General features: G+C 44.8%; 1 pseudogene; it reads right to left on the bottom strand.

Moving 5' to 3' along the window:
• LOC118623015 overlaps positions 1-14,679 on the bottom strand; it is a 120,366-nt pseudogene extending 105,687 nt beyond the window's left edge.
• Between the last annotated feature and the right edge of the window lie 1,388 nt (positions 14,680-16,067).

Here is a 16,067-nt window from a genome sequence, read left to right as displayed (position 1 = left end):
GAACAAATACTCCAAAAGTTTATATGGAACCAAAGAAGACCCCGAATAGCCATAGCTATCTTGAAAAAGAAGAACAAAACAGGATGGATCACAATACTGGATATCAGGTTATACTACAAAGCCATTGTAATCAAAACAGCCTGGTACTGGCACAAGAACAGGCATATAGATCAATGGAACAGAACAGAGAACCCAGAAATTGACCCAAGACATTATGCTTAATGAATATTTGAGAAAGGTGGCAAGAACATACAAGGTAGTAAAGACAGTCTCTTTAATAAATGGTGCTGGGAAAATTGGATAGCTACATGCAAAAAAATGAAACTAGACCATCAACTTACACCATACACAAGAATAAACTCAAAATGGATAAAAGACTTAAATGTAACTCATGAATCCATACAAATCCTAGAAGAAAATGTAGGCAACAAAATTTCAGACATCACACACAGCAGAAATTTCACTGATACAATGCCTAAGGCAAGAAAAACAAAGGAAAAATTAATAAATGGACAACATCAAACTCAAAAGCTTCTGCGCAGAAGAAACAAACATCAAAAGGGAATCCATTGTATGGGAGAGCATAATTGCCAATGATACATCAGATAAGGGGTTAATCTCCAAAATATATAGCATACTCTTACAACTCAACAAAAGGAAGACAAAGAACCTAATTTAAAAATGGGCAGAGCTGGCCCATGTGACTCAGTGGTTGAGCATCAACCCATGCACCAAGAGGTCGCCAGTTCGATTCCCAGTCAGGGCACAACCCAGGTTGTGGGCCCAAACCCCAGTGGGGGGCATGCAGGAGGCAGCCTATCAATGTCCTCTCTCATTGTTTGTATCTCTCTCCCCCTGTCCCTTTTGTTCTCTCTAAAAATCAATAAAGAAAAAAAAAATGGGCAGAGGACCTAAATAGACACCTCTCCAAAAAGGACATACAAATGGCCAAGAAACATGTGAAAAATGCTCAGTGTCACCAATCATCAGAGAGATGCAAATTAAAACAACTATGAGGTATCATTTCACACCTGCCAGAATGGCTGCCATCAACAAATCATCAAACAACAAGTGTTGGCGAGGGTGTGGAGAAAAGGGGACTCTGGTACACTGCTGGTGGAAATGCAGACTGGTGCAGCCACTATGGAAAACAATATGGTGTTACCTCAAAAAAATGAAAAATTAAATTGCCATTTGACTCAGTGATCTCACTTCAAGAAATATATTCTAAGAAGCCTGAAACACCGATCAGAAAGAATGTATGTACCCCTATGCTCATAGCAGCACTATTTACAATAGCTAAGATATGGAAAGAGCCCAAGTGTCCGTCAATAGATGAGTGGATAAAAAAGTGGTGGTTCATTTACACAATGGAATACTATGCAGCCATAAAAAAGAAAGATCTCTTATCTTTTGAGATGACATGAGGGACCTGGAGAGTATTATGCTAAGTGAAATAAGCCAATCAGATAAATACAAATATCACATGATCTCACTTATTTGTGGAATATAATGAACAAAATAAGCTAATGAACAAAACAGACCCAGACATAGAAGTAGGGTACAGACTGACAAACCTCAAAGGAAGGGGTCAGGGGGAACAAGAGATAAACCAACGAACTTAAGTTCTATCCACATATGCATGACCAATGGACATAGACAACAATGTTGTGGGGGGGGGAGGCAGGATCGGGAGGAGGGTATCAATGGGGGAAAAAGGAGAAACATCTGTAACAAAAATTAATTAATAAAAAATTTAAAGAATAAAAACAAACAAATGATTGGTTTTGGTAAGTTACCCAGGGGTTCTTATCAAAGGGGCACATGAGGCATGCATGGGCTGGGAGACAAGGGAAAATGGTTGTCACAGGGAGACTGGGGAAGTCCTATCAGAATTTAATTTGCTGAGACTCTGTGGGCTGCTATCAGTTTAAGGTCACCGCAGGCTGCTTGGCCAAACAAAATGAATGCTGAGGCAGCAGTACCAGGGAATAGCTGAGCTAAATTTTCAACACACACATCTGCACAAAACCTATAGTAGCTTTGTATTGCCTGCAGTATATATAACATCAAAGTTCTAGCCTTATTTTCAAGGTCTTGTAGTTTTGCATGATTTGGCTCAAATCCACCTGTCTTAGTTCCTTTCCAAATCCTTCTATTTACACATTCTGTGCTCCAGACACAAGAGAGTAATTTTATTCCCTGAACTTATTTTGGTAAAAATGTTAAGACAATTCAGAAGTCAGCTTTTGCTCAAGCTGCCCCTTGCTCTAGCTTTATCTTTTTTCTCCTGCATCACCTTGCAAGATCCATCTCAGGTGGCCTGTTCTCTGCAGGCCCTGCCATCCTCAGGGAGAATGTACCCCCTCCTTCGATCTCCCAGGGCACACTGCTGTGCCAGGATCATGGCATGCATTTCAATCGTTCCTTCTGCTACTTTGGCCTTATACTGCTCTCTCCTCTGCCTAACTGGAAACTCATTGCGACAGAGAGGTTCTTGTGTCCCTCTTCCTCTCTGTTGTCCCAGTGTCTGTCATGGGGCTGTCCATAGGGTTGGGAGCACCATAAACATGGGTTGTGTTAAGGAGCTGCCTACTGTTTCTCATCAGAGGCCTTGTGTAGCATGACTCGCTAAGAATTGATGCAGCCCGGGCCTCCAGAACTGCTAAGGCTTTGACTCTTCTTCCCCAAGACTCTTCATTCTGTTGAGTTTAAGTATTCGAGATAAACAGTCAGTTGTAGGCAATAAAGCCACGGGGCTTCTGTTTTCCCTCTTCTTCTGGGTCCACTGGGTGGGGGTGGATAATGGGCTGCAGGAAGCTCGGGGCCTGAGGTCACCACTCACTTTAGGCAGCAAGGATGAGCAGCAGAACCTCCACGGGTGGCACCTGGATAACTGTCATTTTTCAGAGCTCCACTTCAATTGCACTCCTGTCTGAGAGTCTGGGTTCTCCTCCCAGTGTGCATATTCTCCATCCTCCCTCCACCAGAAACAAAGCCACCTACCTCTTGACAGTGGCTCCCAGCCCTTTGTCACTAGGGAGGGGAGCCAGGAGCTCCTGAGTGTGCCACTTTTCTGTCCTCAGGTGCTGGGGAGTGGTGGTGGATGAGATCAGAGAGGTGACATGGGGCAAGTGGGGAGATGAGGGACCTGCAGCTCTGGAATTTTACCCCTGGAAAATTGCAAGCAAGATATGTATGTGTGTGTGTGCATGTGCATGTGTATGTGTGTGTGTGTACTTGAACTAAAGAAAATAGAGAATGGAATTAAATTGCACCTAGTATCTACAGCTGATCCAAGACTGTGAGCAGACCAACGATTATAAATAGAATACCTCAAGCATGCATCTATTTCTCCGACAAGCACGTATTGAATATCTGCCCTCATGCAGCTCAGAGGCTTAAAGTTAGGAAAGCCATATACTAAATAAATACAATTTGTGCTACAAAGAAATAAAGGACTGCCATGGACCCGACCCGTCTGCTCTGGGAGGGGACACCTCCCCCAGAAGGTGATGTTCAAGGTGAAACTTGAGGGATAAGAAACTGTTAGCTTCATGACAGGAGGGCTAGAGGAGAAAATTATAGTGCACGTGAAATCCTCCAGACCAGGGAAAGAGTGAGCAATCAATAGAATTTCCTTGTGGTTGAAGCAGAAAATAAGAGTGTTAAGACCAAACCAGTCGGTAGGACCAGAGGGGTCAGCAGTTCTACGATGAATCTGGTCTGTATCCTCAGGGAGAATGACAAGAGCAGATTTGCCGTTTCAAAGCTCCATCACTATAGCAAGGCAAGAGGACAAAACTGGAAATGATGGTTTGCGCATCAGATGGCAATGTCACGCAGCACCTATGTGAACTGCAGTGCCGCTCAAGTCTATTTACTCGGTCATGTACCAGTTACATGTGTCCTTACGCATACAGCAAATGAACAGTACACTTGTTTGACTGTGATGCTGGATTCTGCAAATGTGTACTGAGTCTGCATACGTAATGTGTTATGGTGTTAATAGAATGAGATACAGATATGTTCCCAACTCTTACCCTGTTTCCTCTTAAGAGTATGATCCAGCCTCCCCTATCTGATTTATCTGCTCCATGCGTACAGATGAGAAATCCCTATTAATGACATTGAGCTTATAGACATTACCAATTATATGTCAACGTTAAGGATCTTGTCCCTGAACCTCTTCTGCTCAGTTTAAGGGTCAGATCACAGGTATGGAGACATTACTAATAGTGAAAAATCTTTCTTTCCTGCCCCAAAGAAAGAGGCTGGTGGCCCCAAGTCAATCTTATGAAATAGCTATTAAGAAAAAGATGAAAGACTTTTCTGCTCGGTAAATTTTCCATTTCTTCTCAATAGCTTACTATCAATACCTGTCTACTTTCTATGGCCAAAGTTAATTTTTCCTGAGTTTTCCAATCTGGCAGAACAGACTTTAAGCCCAAAATCATTTAGTAGCAAAATCACTAATCTTCCCTTTAATGACGGAAAATATTGAAGGTCATTTTACAGGAAGGAACATTTTAAATGTTATGTGACAAATATCAGGGATTGGGCTCTATAAATGTTTAAGGAAGTCACTCATCCCTTGTTTCTCTTTATGAATTGAAATCCAACCTCATCTCAGATTTTTATAAATAGAATTTTAAAGCATGGACATTTTATAGTAAACAAATTTCAGAAGAGGAAACAGAACAGTGAGATTAGAAATGAATGTGCAGTGGTCCAATACCATCTGATATTTGAATCTTCTCAAGAGTAGTTCAACGAATTGATTGTTTATCTTGTGTTTAGCCATTTGAAGTGTCAAGGGTCCCAGTAATTTCAGAAAAGGGCTCCTGGAGATGACCATTATCTCGGCAGTCACCCTTGGGGTCAAGCTGAATGAGTCCACCACCTTCCTACTGAAGTCTCACAGCAAATGTTCCCCGTCCTCCACCTGGTCCACATTTGACATGGTTCCCGCTATGTGTTTCATCTTGGCTGTGCTCTTTTGAGTGAAAAATTCATCCTTCCCCTTCGGTTTTCTTGATTTTGCCAGGCCCGACTTTGAATGCTCACTATATAAGCAATTAACAGGATTTAAAGGTCAGTGGAAAGCAGATCTTAGAGCGCTCTCTGAATACCAGAGCCCCGTGAAGCCAGGGTTGGAATGTGCACAGTTGTCCCTGCAGACACCCTGACCCCAGTCAATTATTAAGTGGCTTACAAGAGTCCAAATGGCATTAATCAAAGTGACAGGGTGGGGGGGAAATCCTGAATTTGTATATACTGTTTATAAAAATCTATTTTAGTACAAGAAGTTTTGCTTCTGAATATTTGAAAGCACACATTCGTTTTTCTGCTTGGTCGGAAAATGTAGTGGTCACCAAGGGGACACTTTATATAGAAGCCTTCCCAGAGCCCTGCTTTCTCCAGAGCCCCGCTGCACCCTGGACCAGTGGAAAAGGCAGGGAAAGAGCTCTGGGCAAATGTTCTCTCAGAAGAAGGTAAAGGTTCCAGAAGGCAGAGACTGGCTGGATAACACGGTCACAAGGAGCTAGAATAGGCAGCAGGTTCTTTCCTACACTGTGACCCTCAAGAGGCACTAATAGTATCAGTGAAATTCATCTTTCCTCCCCCACAGTGCCTTTAGCCTTGGGTTGTTTCAAATCGCACCCATTATTTTCCAAATTGAGCAGTGGGACGCATTCTATAGACATGCCTTTCTCTTTGTAGCCTCCTATAATGATGTAATGAGGTTCACTGGGTTACAAATGGGATAGAACACATTCCTCGTATTCCCTTTTTCTCTCTAAAAAAAAAGATCTCATGAGAATGTTGCTATTACGTTTATTTCCTTGGGGCAATATAGTGTCTTTCCATTTATCAGAATAGTTAATTTCAACTTTACTTTCTGTTTACTACTTTTCAACTGTACTTTTTGTTGTGCTATTTTGGGGAAGCATCTTCCCAATATCTCTTCAAGCTAGTGCAATCCATTATAAATTTGGTACTCTTAGTTCATTTATTAAATATAATAAGTTTATAGAAACTGCTTAATCTCAAAAATTGTTTAGCATTTTATGTTCGATATCTTCTACTACTCATGAAGGTACTAAGGAATAAGATTTTAAGAATCATTTATCAGATCACAGATACTCATCAAATATAGGACCATTGTTAAGGAGAAATCGGATTGATTTTTTTTATTCTCATTTGAAAGCATTGACTTCAGCCTCATTTTTCAGAAAATGATTTATTTTATCATTGCTGAACAGGGAAAATTGCTTTTTAAAAAGAATACTCCTTTATTTTCTAAAAACAGATAATTACAGCAATACATAGCACAGTGAGAATTTCCACTGCCACCCCGCTTCGCCAAATCCCCATTCTCCAAATCCGCTCTCCTGCAAGCTGCAGTCAGCGTGCTTGAACCGACTTCCCTAGAGCTGTTTTTCTGTCCTTTCTGTAATTTCCCGAGGTTCCTGTACAGACATCTAGACACCAATCATTGTCTTGCAGAGACTGAGGAAAATAAATGAGACAGCTAAAACTCATTTGTATCTCATAAATGTTACACCTTGTCAGTTAAAACAAATACTCCTTTTCCGTGCCAAGGAAACGTTTCTCTGTTACGTTCACAATCTGCTGCGAGTGCCATTGGGTACAAGCAAAGCCTCTAACAGATGGAATCAGTAAAGAGCAACTGTGAACAGAATGGACTCTCTGAATGACAAATGGAAGACATATTCTGTGAGTTACCTTGGTGGGCAGACACGGTTATGGGGGCTTTTTGAGATGCTGTACTCCTGATTCTGAGAATAAGGTCAGGCCTTAGACACCCCCAGAAAAACAAACAAACAGGAAGTGCATGTTAATATTTACACAGAGTCGCCTGTCATCTCACACGTCACACAGAGTCAAGGTTGACAAGACCTTCCTGCTCTTCCTAGAAATACCTGGCAGCGGTGAATTGCAGACGTAAAAGTGATGACAAATAGAGCCGTGGACGTGCTTCCCCTGGAGGGAAGGTCACGATGTCCTTAACCTGTGACCTCGCCTTTCAGGAGGCAGAGACAGAAGGGCTATTCGAGTGGGTGAGCATGGTGCTTCTCCGAGGACATCGGTAGAACATGCCCAGAGCTGAGATCACCGCCGGTGGACAGAGGGAGTTGGCTTGATGTCTAAAATGCCCCCCTCAGAGGAAGTCTCTGACCTCTTCCAGGGCAAAACATCTAAAACCGCCCGTCTCTGCTCCCCCCTCACTCAGTCCTGCTCGGAGTGTTGCTCCACCGACATTCTCATTCAAGTCTCCGCGGTACCAGCATGGAAATGATGGTGGCGAGAGGAGCCACGCCACGCAGAAGGTGTTGGGTGGGTGCTGCGTGGGGAGGAGGGGTAGGCACGGGGATGCCCGCGGCCTCTGCTGTCCGCGTTGGCTTGTGCAGGAAGGCCGGGGACGCTCAGGAACAAAGCGAGCCAGCGGTCCTGCGTGGACCCGCACCGACCTGCATTCTCTCCTACCCTCTCGTTAGAGAGATGCAGATCTGGGAGAAGGGCTTGGCAGGGAAGGTGGGCGCAGCTAAGGTTCTCTGAGCTGCTGGAATGTTCCTCCGTTTCCCATGCATCACACTTCCCTCCACCGTCCCCTCACCTGGCCTCCCCCAGGGCCCCGGAACAATGGAGCAGCTCAAAACATACCATCAAGTTTACTTTTCTCCTAGGGCCTTTTCTTTTTTTTTTTTTGTCTTCAGAAATAACACACAATACATGACATATTTCAAGTTATGCATCTTTCCTTATTTTCATTAATATTTGAAATGCATTTAACACATTACTATGAAGAAGAGAATACAATTTGGGATGAAATGTTCTCCAAGTGAGATTGCAAATACTATCAGGGCGGAGAAGGATTTGAAAATTAGGTTGTATACCGATGGCTCTTCAATCGTTCAATCAACAAAAAGGCTAGCTGGGGAGTATGCCGAGTTTTCTTAACCTCACACTGATGAACAGCAGAGGTTTTTTTGCACAGAATCGTTGAATAGATCATTATAATCACGGTATGTTTGTATTCGAAATCAACATCATCAGAATCGACACTGAAAATCAACTCTTCTCCTGCTTTCCCTGAAGACGTGTCGGGGCGGAGATTCCCGCAGAGGAACTGAACGGGGCCTGGTTTTCCCCATCAGCCGCTTTGGTTTTGTCCGGTCTTCTCTGTCACACGTCTCCCGCCACCCGTTCCAGCTTCCCCGTCTCCCCAGTGCTGTTTCCCGGCTCCCAGAGGACTGCCCTGTGCCTCCACCTTGTCTCTGTGTCCCTCCGCAGATCAAGCTAAACTACTCTGCGCCCCGATATTGCAGTAAATGTACAACTTTGCTCAACTGCAGCCTATATGTGGCCCAAGGAAATGGTTCCAGGAAGCTCCTTCTGTTCACATGGGGGAGGGCTGCCAGCCCACCTGGAAATGATCTGCTGTCCTGATGCATATACATCCTGCCCTCCCCACATAGGCATATACACACATGCTCTAGGAAAATTCTTAATTAGTGGTAATATGCACACTATGAAGACAGCATGTACCGATTACATATGGACATGGACACTCTCATAAACGGTCACAATTTTGTGATCTAGCAGCATCCCTCAGAGTCAAGTGACAGACCCCTTCTGCTTCCCTCCCCTCCTCTCCCCTCCTTCCCTCCCCTCTTCTCTTTCCTGAGTTCACTGTTCAAGACCCAGCAGCCCGTTCCTAGTTGCAATCTGCTCAATACCATTTTATCTGAAAATTCCTTACGTATAAATTGATCAAGACAATGTGTTATTCCCCATATAAAATCCTGTTATTTTAACATGGGCTTTCTTGAAATAAAATGGAAAACAAAAAACAAAAAAAAAACAAACCAACAACACAAAACAAAACTTCACACATGTAGGAATGTCATTCATGGCGGGGCTCTTTGGTGTCCTGTTGCAACATCAGCCAGTCTGGGACAGGCCTGGGTCTGACCCTCCCTGCCCCAGCGGACAGGTACTGCCCGGAGCTCTGCTCCAGAGTTCACCTTTGCTGGAACTTTCTCAGCCGTTTCCTTCACTGACAGAACTTGTCTCTCCTCCTCTCATCACCATAACATCTGTTAAAGGTAAAACCTACCCATTGCTTTGTGATGGCATATAATTATTTAGGGTGTATGGTTTAATAAAAATTTTATAATAGTTCTTTAAACTAGTATCTACATAGATCATATGTAGATATAATTTAATATAATAACAGTTTATATAGATTGCTTTCACTAGAGAGTACACAGCTATTAAGTCTAAGTGATATTTTGGAGCAGAGAGATACTTTCATTCTGTACACCACACCGCATAGATAGCAACCTGCCTTTTCCAGATGTGTAAGTTCTACTCTGGAGAAACTAACAAGAAGAAATCAACACAAGTTCCAACATCAATGCATAGCTACTAAATCAGAGAATAACATTTATATTCACTATTCAAATACTGTAAGGAAACTGGCACAATAAAAATATAAGCTGACAGGTCCAGGGCCCCACATCCACTAGTCTTTGTATATTGTCACTTTCTTAGAAACAGCTGAACATTCGCTAAATAATGGAAAACTTGACCATTTTATTTCTGAGAGCAGGACACAGGAGCCTCACGCATTGCTGTGTCTACTCATGTCCATTAGGAAAACAAAGCAACTCAAGGTATTTCAAACAGATTGGGTTAGAAAATTGGATGTAAGAGTAACCAAGCCCAGCTGGTGTGACTCAGTGGTTGAGCGTCGACCCCTGCACCAAGAGGTGGCCAGTTCTATTCCCGGTCAGGGTACATGCCCAGGTTTCGGCCCGATCCCCAGTGGGGGGCATGCAGGAGGCAGCCAGTCGATGTTCTCTCTCATCGATGATTCTATCTCTCTCTCCTTCCCCTTCCTCTCTCTCTCTAAAATCAATAAAGAAAAAAAGAGTAACCAAAAAAGTAGCAGGAATAAACAAAAAGGAGGAAGAACAACAAGGGGGGAGGTTTCCAAAGACTGCAATGGCAGAGCTTACTGCTGTCAGCAAGTGCAGGGTGCGAGTACCATGCATGGGGCCCAGGAAACAGAAGGAAATGGTTCCCAAGAGCCATGCTGCTGTGGACGCTGGACATCCCCCAGGCCATCGCCGCAGGGAGCCGCGGCCCACACTCCTCACACGCAGCAGGACCCAGGCTTGCATGTGCTCGCCACGGGCCCAAGTCCCTGCCAGGTTAAAACACTGGCTAAAAACACTGGTTGCCCTTCCCCCCACCTTCCATCGCTTGCCAGTGCCCCCCCTTGTCAGCAACTTACTAGAAATGTGCCACAAGGGTGTTCTGAAATGCAGTTTGCAGACACCCAACCCTCATGGTACAGAAGACAAGGGCTGGGGCAGAGCATCAGCAGACAAATAACTTAGCACAGAGAGTTCTAGAAGGAGAAAGGTCTATAAGAAGCCTAGTGAGACATTTATCCCTTCCCCAAAGATTCCTATTCGTATCACCTGTTGGAGACGTTCCCAATGTTGCGGTCATTGCTCCTCTCGCCCATTCTCTCTCTCTGTGTTACCGGCTCTACGCCTGAATGCCCACAGGCCAGCTGCATTTCCAACCTGTTCACCACTGTGCCAACCGCTCTGAGCTGGAGGGCCCAACCGCTCCTTGCCAGACTTTCCCTCCCTCATTGTCCCAGGAGTCTGTGAAGCACCATAGAAACGGTAAGGTATTTTTTCCCCTTTTCTGGGTTTCTCACAAAAGAATCCGCCTTATGCTAGAGACTGAGTGTTGTGTCCCATCGCAGATGATTGTATCAGGAGGTGGGTCTTTGGTAGATGGTGAGGTCATGGGGGTACCGTGCTCACGAATGGCATTAGTACCTCGAAAAGCTCCTTTGCCCCTTCCACCACTTGAGGTCACAGCGAGAAGACAACCACCTGTGAACCAGGAGGCCGGTTCTCACCAGACACCAAGTCTGTTGGCACATTGACCTTGGACGTTCCAGCCTCCAGAACTGTGAGGAATGAATTCCTGATGCTGATAAGCCAGCTCGGCCACGGCCTTCTGTTAGAGCATCCTGAACTGGCCAAGACGCCTGACTGCAGTATGGAAACTAGAGCTGGAGATCAGAGACGGGACCGAGCCCTAGATCCACGGATTACAATACCGCGAACTTGGGAATATCTTCTCACCTCTTTGAATCTACGTTCCGTCATGTGTAAAATCAAGAAGTTGGATAGGCTATCTAAATTCCTGTTCTATTCAACTTTATGGAAAGCTTAGTTATGTTTGAAATAACTATTGCCTCACTAATTTGGAAAACCTTTCATATCTATGTCTGAAACATCTATAAAGGAAGTAAGGAAACACATACACCTGTTATAAGATCAGATACATACAGAGTCCAGAAAACAGTGTAATGTGTCCTTTACCGAGCGTCCTCGAGCCGTCAACCATCCCACAGCAAGTCCGCTGGACCGGCTCCCACGCCCTTCCCTCGGACGTCACAGTCCTCCTGGTCTTTCCCCTTTTGCGCTCATCACGGGGTTCCACTTGCTTCTCTTTTTCTCCATCTCAGAAAGCCTGGCACTCAGTTTCATCTGGGGATCCCTTTGTTCGGCCTAGAAGCATATAGTTTCAGACCTGAGGTCATGAGAACATGACAGCAACTTGCCCTTCCTTTGAAAACATACAGGGACACACCTATCAAGCAAACAAACTTCCTCTTGCTCGTGTTGACCATAACTTAACACATCTCAGGGAATTATTCTCTCTCTAGTTCTTTCCTCATTGTTTCAAACACCATATTTATTACATTAGATATCAATCAATGACTGAGGAGACACACACACACACACACACACACACACACACACACCAGATCATGGTCGAAGGAAGGGGTGGGATAAGAAAATTCTCGTCTACCATGCTACAGAATGTGCATATAGGTAACTACATCATAAAATGGTAAGCTAACAAAAACTGAATTTTAAAATTAAAGAAGGCCATGGAACAAAGAAGAAGGAAAAATAAACAGATTTAGTTTACTTATCTTCTTGGCCTGTGGCCATACATTTCTCCACACATGGAATTGCTCTCTTTTTTCTCTTCATAGAAGTGGATACTTCAGTAAAACATATCAGTAAAGGCAGCTGAGGAAAGAAAATGAAGTCTGTTACAAAAGGATATTAATATTCATTGGTAACACTTATATCAAAAGTGTATATTAAAATAAAGTTTTAAAACTAATTTTTATATGTGTTTTGAACAAACACAGCATATTTGCATGACAATGTAACAGGATTCCAGGTCTTGTCAAGGATTTATAACATCTGCCTTCATTATATAGAATTGGTATTTTGGTCACTGAGAAAACAACACTTAAAATTGTTTAGATTAAGATACGTAACAAAACAAATGTTAATATTTTGAGTGTTCAAAGGTCTTGGAAATTTTTAGCAAAGATAGAAAGAAGGAAACTATAATAAACAACAGCAATATGCTCATCTCACATATTTTGAGGCCCACCTGTTTAAATGTTCTCAAAGCCATTACATGCATCTGTTACTTTTTTTTTTCCTGTGATAAACAAATCATTTAAAAAATAAGTATATGTAAGTAAGCATCTAAAGCTTTCAGATACAAAATTAAGAAGAGCCAAAAGATACCCAAGATGCAGTAGCCAATCCCTGTGTTGGAGTTTGGAAGAAGTGGGTGCAGCTATGAAATTTTGGTCCTTTACCATCTACATGCTTTATGTTCATCATTTATAAGAATATAATTGCATGCCCTACGCAGTTTGGCTCAGCAGTTAGAACATCAGCCTGTGGACCAAAAAGAGTCAAAGGTTCAATTCCGGTCAAGGGCACATGCCTTAGTTGTGGTTTGGACCCTGGCTCTGGTCGGGGTCCTGTGGGAGACAACCAACCAATGTGTCGACGTTTCTCTCTCTCTCTCCCCTTCCCACTCTATCTGAAGATAAATGGGAAAAAATATCCTCGGGTGGGGATTTAAAAAAGAGAAAGAGAGAATATAATTGCATTGTTTGCCTCTTATGAGTCTTGTGAGAAATTTCTGAGCCTGTGTAAAGCAAAGGCAAAGCTCAGCAGTCCCTTGGTTAACAACAGGTATCACCATCAGAGAAGGAAAAGTCCTGTACGCCTCCATCCACATATACTTTTTCTTTTTACACGTTTCATCTTGCGGAGTCTCGGTGGGTGGCAGTTCCTGTCACTGGGAAATTCCAAGAGCACCGTCAGGTCTGTGAGAGCCGGGGTCAGCACTGGCTACTAGCTCTGCCCAGTGACCACATCCGCCTCTCCTTCAGCGAGGCAGAACACCTTGTTTGCTCCTCACATTTCTATCCAGAGATGGTAGTGAGTGGTCACAAAGGCGCCTTGTCGCGTTAATATTTATGAATATTTGAGCTGAATCTTAGACACTGTTATTTTGTTTTATTTCTGTATAACTATCATCTGCCTTCTACCTTTCAAGAGAGTTGACAATCACTTATTTTGAGGTATAGAGTGAGACTCCTGAATGACAATCATGTCCTCAGTATTGATAAGCATCACCTTGATGCTCATGGTTTTGTTTATGTGAGGAACTTACTATCACTAGGTAACTTACGTATGATGCGAGACTAGTTTTATCCTTCACCTGTGATGTTCCTGAATAGTTCCCATGATTTCTCTGTACCCCTCCCCTCCAAAAGAAGAACCTACCTCAATGAGCATTCGTGAGAAATAGATACCTTACTGAAACTCACTTGTAGAAAGTGGGAGACAGGCACGTCACAGACAGAGCGATTCGCCTCCCTTTGAAAATATAAATGTGCATTAGACACGATGCCCGTCCGGGTGCTCTGAAAGGCAGACACTGGCACAGCGTCCAACATGCAAGGATTTTACTAGGAAAACTTTCTGTGAGAGAAAACGGTGAAGGAGCCAGAGAAGGCTGAGAGGAACCATCTTAGATGGCTGTCCCGTCTAAGAAAGGTTTAGCAAGGCTGCTAAAGGGTCCCTGAGCCAGAGCTGGCCCTGAGGACCTCACGGCTACCAGGAGCAGGCTGCCTTAGTATCCCTGCCCCCCTCAGTCACTGGGGGAGCAGCCCATGGAGCGTGAGGCCGCAGCACAGACCTGGGGCAGAATTCAGAGCTCCTCAGCCAGGCTCTAGGTCAAAACCCACCTGAGTTTGGAGACCGGTGAGGCATAGTCTCGTGGCCACGGCGGAATCTCTTCCTGGTCTCTCTGCTCTGGCATCTGCTGGGACGTCCCACCCACTGTCCAACGACCCTCACTTTGATCTAGTCTTTCAAACTTCCCTCGCTTGAGAAATGCCGCCTCCAGAGCTTGTCCACCTCTCTTCCCTTCTCTGGTGTCTTCTACGGGCGGTTCCAGATTTGCATCACCCACTGTCACTCTCAGGTGCGTCAGAAGACCTCGCTGTGTGCACGCAGGAAATCCACGTGCGGTAGTTGCCAGGAGCGGGCCTCCGCAGAGCGCGAGTGGAGAGATGGCTCCAGCCTCCTGCCCAGAGCCGGCTGTCGTCAACCCCTTGGGCGCTATTGTACGCAGCACCCGCCATCCGGCTCCTGTATCCACAGGACCTGCCTGCCCCCAGGTCGCCGCAATGTCCTCAATCGCCAGATCTCCTGAGCATTCAGGCATCTTCTAGGCTTTCAGATTGTTCGGTATTATTGATGGGGCATTGTTTGAAATTCTGTGTTCCCTGGACCGCTGCAGCACAGTGCTCTGCACATCCTCCTTGTAGCTTTATGGCCGTTCCTTTCGTCTTTTTCCTCACGTCTTTTGTTCCACACCACTCCTCATGTGATGCCCAGGCCGTGAGCCCCTCTACATACTTTCTCCGGGAACTGTATTCTCTGCTACGCCATAGTTCTCATTTAGTCACATAATGTTACACTTATCAAGCTCCTAGTATAGGCACTATGTCCTGAGAATAAAATTATGGAGAACAATGTCTCTGGCTTTAAGAGATGTCTTGTCATCCAGTCGGTGTGGCTCAGTGGTTGAGCGTGGACCCATGCACCAAGAGGTCGCCGGGTCGATTCCCGGTCAGGGCACATGCCCAGGTTGTGGGCCCGATCCCCAGTGGGGGGCATGCAGGAGGCGGCCAGTCAATGTTCTCCCTCATCAATCTGTCTATTCCTCTCTTCCTCTCACTTCCTCTCTCTCTAAAATCAATAAAGGAAAGAAAAAAAAAAAAAAAAAAGCCTTGTCCTATAGGGGACACGAAGAAGCTCGTAGGCAATTAGAGGACGAGATCTGCTGTGATGGGGCGGGGGGGGGGCGCTCCTGGTTTAGGGCACACGCGGGAGGGATCTAACTCCGACCTGGGGAGTCAGAGGCGGTTCTCACAGGAAGCTTGTCACAATCACTGGTGTGTGGCAGTAACAGTAAGAGGGCAGTCGGGCGTTCCAAACCAGGGAAGCGCCGTGTCGAGCAGCTATGACCAGCTCAGGACGTCTGCAGCACTGAGGGACAGAACGGGGCGGCCGAGTCAGAACGCTGGGAAGCAGAGCTACTGGGACGAAGGGCCTGTGTGCCAAGCTGCGGTCTGGGGGTCTGATGCGAAGAGCAGCGAAGATCTACTTTTGGATTTTGATTAAAAGCAAGACTGAATTCCCTTAGGAGTTGTGGAAGCTCGTGCTACACAAAGAACGGATTAGAAATAGGCTGTCCTTGAAGGAGGAGCAACATCTAGGAAATGCCCCCATCGGTTCAATTCGATATGATGTAAGCCTGCTTTGCAGCCAGGCCTGACAACGTTCAGGGACCAAGTCATGCTTAGAGTAATGTGTGTGACACAGCCCCTCAGTCAAAGCCCCCAATCAAAACAAAGCGACAGGGACATTTAAGGTGTCTAGATGTAAGTATTAGTTTATATGCATAGTTTTATTATTTGCTGAACTACGATAACCCAGGTAGGTACCAAAACCAGAAATCCTTTCCCCTTCCGTTTTCCTCTCGCTCGTGTCGGTTATCCTGTCTGCTGCAGCTCCAGTGCGCCCTGCTAGGTGCCCCTCCATCGCCAC

Source organism: Molossus molossus, unplaced genomic scaffold (assembly GCF_014108415.1).
Source record: "Molossus molossus isolate mMolMol1 unplaced genomic scaffold, mMolMol1.p scaffold_m16_p_9, whole genome shotgun sequence".
Lineage (NCBI taxonomy): Eukaryota > Metazoa > Chordata > Mammalia > Chiroptera > Molossidae > Molossus > Molossus molossus.
Note: the sequence above shows the minus strand (reverse complement) of the source record. Positions and strands in the feature narration are given on the sequence as shown.